At 44.0% G+C, this 2,907-nt stretch overlaps 1 pseudogene; it reads right to left on the reverse strand.

Moving 5' to 3' along the window:
• Positions 1–1,554: 1,554 nt before the first annotated feature.
• LOC102812256 lies at positions 1,555–2,495 on the reverse strand (annotated as a pseudogene).
• Positions 2,496–2,907: the final 412 nt, after the last annotated feature.

A 2,907-nucleotide genomic window follows, 5' to 3' on the forward strand; every position in this document is an offset into this window, starting at 1 on the left:
AGCACAAAGTCGGTGGTTCAAACTCACCAGCTGTTCCATGGAAACCATGAGCAGGGTGGTTCAAACTCACCAGCTGTTCCATGGAAACCATGAGCAGATTTGCTATGAGTGGGAATCAACTTAAAGGCACTTAACAACAACTGAGAGGAAAGCGCATCCATCTAGCCGATCTGGGACATGGTTATTGGCAGGACAACTGGCAGACACACCCTCGGTCCTAGATCTGGGGTCTGGGCTGCCGCCTCATGGCCACATCGGTCCTCACGCCCGCTGCCTTTTACAACTGCAACACAGGAGAGCCGGGCACGCACTGCGGAGGGTCTCCACATGAAAGAGTCGTATTTTTTTGTTGTTGTTATGAGCCATCAAGTCAGTTCGGACTCACGTGAACCCTGTATATTGTTTCTGAGGAGCAGTTGGTGGGTTTGAACTGCCATTCTTGTGGTTCACAGTCCAGTGCTGATCCTCCAGTACCACGCCAGGTGTTCATATCTATGCATTGTTGTTATTAACTGCTATCAAGTCCGTTCTTACTTACAACCTTGTTAGGGTTTCTGCAAAGAGGCTGGTGAGCTTGCACATCGTATCTTGTGGTTCAAACTAATCTTGCAATCCAGTGCACTAACCCCCAGTGCCACATAGATTCCAGAAATGTTGTTAAGTGCCATCGAGTCGATTCCGACCCATAGCGACCCTGTAAGGGTTTCCGAGGAGCAACTGGTGAGTTTGAACCACCGACCTTGCAGTTCAAATGGCTTCGCAGTCTGGTGCATTCACCCACAGAGAAATTCTCTTGTGTTAAAATAGGTGCTGTTGTTACGTACCATCAAGTTGGTCTCAACTCATAGTGATCCTGTGCAGAACAGAATGAAACCCTGAAGTCCTGGGTTAGCCTCACTAACATCGCTACGCCTCAGCCCGTCACTGCTGCCACTGTGCCAATCCAGCTCATTGAAGGTCTTCCTCTTTTTCTCCAATCCTCCACTTTACTAAGCATGATGTTCTTCTCCAGGTACTGGTCCCTTCTGGTAATTTGCCCAAAGTTTGAGAGATGAAGTTTGGCCACCCTGGCTTCCAAAGAGCACTTAGGCTGTACTTCTTCCAACACAGATTTGTTTGTTCTTTTGGCAGCCCATGGCACTTTCAGTATTCTCCTCCAACACCAGAACTCAAATGCATCAAATCTTCTACAGTCTTCCTTATTCACTGTCCAGCTTTCGCATCCATATGAGGTTATTGAAAATACCATGACTTAGGTCAGGCACACCTCAGTCCTCAAGCTGACATCTTTGCTCTTTGAACACTTTAAAGAGGTCTTGGGCAGCAGATTTGCCTGATGAAATATGTCATTTGATTTCTTGACTTCTGCTTCCATGAGTGTTGATGGTTGATCAGAGCAAAATAGTCTTTGTTTTTTATTTTTTTTAATTTAATGCATAAACATATAAGTCCTTTTATTACAGAAATTGTATATATTGATGATAAATGGTCACATCAATTGGTTAATTTTTTAAAAATTAGAACCAATAATTAGGATAGACTCTTTGATCTTCATTACACTGTGAAGTGTCTTGCATAGTCATATTCTATCATTGGAATGATAGTTTGTACAAATTTCAAGAAAATTAGAAGATACATATAAACACCAAGTTCTCCCCCTCCTTCTGCGACAATTTCAATAATTTTCTTCATCACTTCAGCATGTCTGCATAGGTGAAGTGAACACATAGGAGATGGTGGGAGATGAGGGTGATTTTCAATGGTCAGTTTTCTTCACATGATGTTGACTGATGTCTTCATACATGTGCTCAACTGTTAAAGGTTGTCTTTGCTCATCATAGCCAAACAACCCTAACCGTGGTGTTCGGTAATAATTATCGTAAGTGATGTAAAGGTCATAGGTTCTGTTTTGCAAAAGAGCATCTTCACTTCCAACATCAGCTTTAGCTTTACAAGCTTCTACTATTTTCCTTGCGTCTACGATAGCCTCATCTGTTTCCAAGAATCCACTCTCTTCATATTCTTCCATATTTGCAGCTTCTCTTTCGTCTTCCTCTTCTTCCTAACATGACGATGAACAATCTTGGAGTTTTATACTGTTCTTGCTTTCCAGTGTAATCTCCTTAACTGCTTCGGGTATTCCTGCAACATCTGTGTTGTGATATGTATCTACCCATCCCCCATCACCCTCATCTTCTTCAATAATAGCTTCCAATTCATCTGAATATTCCGTCTGCTTGCACCACTTGTAACATGGCACATTTTTGGTTACCAAAAAAATGTTTGCCTGTTGGTAGATATGCCTTCCCTTTCAATTCTTCCCCTGTAGCCCATTGCCATGTTGTACAGTGATGGACTAAGTGACCTCCAGCTGCCACAAACTCCTCTGGGGTGGTAACACCTGTTTCCTTAAATTTTGATTCCTTGAGGACCGCGACCAGGTACTCAGCCACTTCTAGTGCCTTTCCCTTCACTGTATTAATCACATTCTGCATCCTGGGGCCAAGGGGTGGCAAAAGCAGCCGGGGGTAGCCGAGACACAGACCAGACGGTGAGAATATGTCTCCGCTGTTGCCGCCTCGAATCGGCACCTAGTCGCAGTCACTGGAGGGATGCGACGAGACGGGACAGACCGGACGCGAATGCAAGATGCTCATTCTTCGTGCACAAGGAAAGGGAGAGCTGGTGGGAGAAGCGAGCGCATGCGCACCGCTTGCCCACTCAAGCGCTGTCTTCACTCGTACTCCTGCAAAATAGGTTTTGATAAATTCAATCTTTTCTCCATTGATAAGGATGTTTATTGGTCCTGTGGTGAGGATTTTTGTTTTTTGTTTTACATCGAGATGCAATCCATACCGAAGACTGTGGTCTTTGATCTTTATCAGTAAATATATTAATTCGTCTTCA

Source organism: Chrysochloris asiatica, unplaced genomic scaffold (assembly GCF_000296735.1).
Source record: "Chrysochloris asiatica unplaced genomic scaffold, ChrAsi1.0 scaffold00040, whole genome shotgun sequence".
In the NCBI taxonomy this organism is placed as follows: domain Eukaryota; kingdom Metazoa; phylum Chordata; class Mammalia; order Afrosoricida; family Chrysochloridae; genus Chrysochloris; species Chrysochloris asiatica.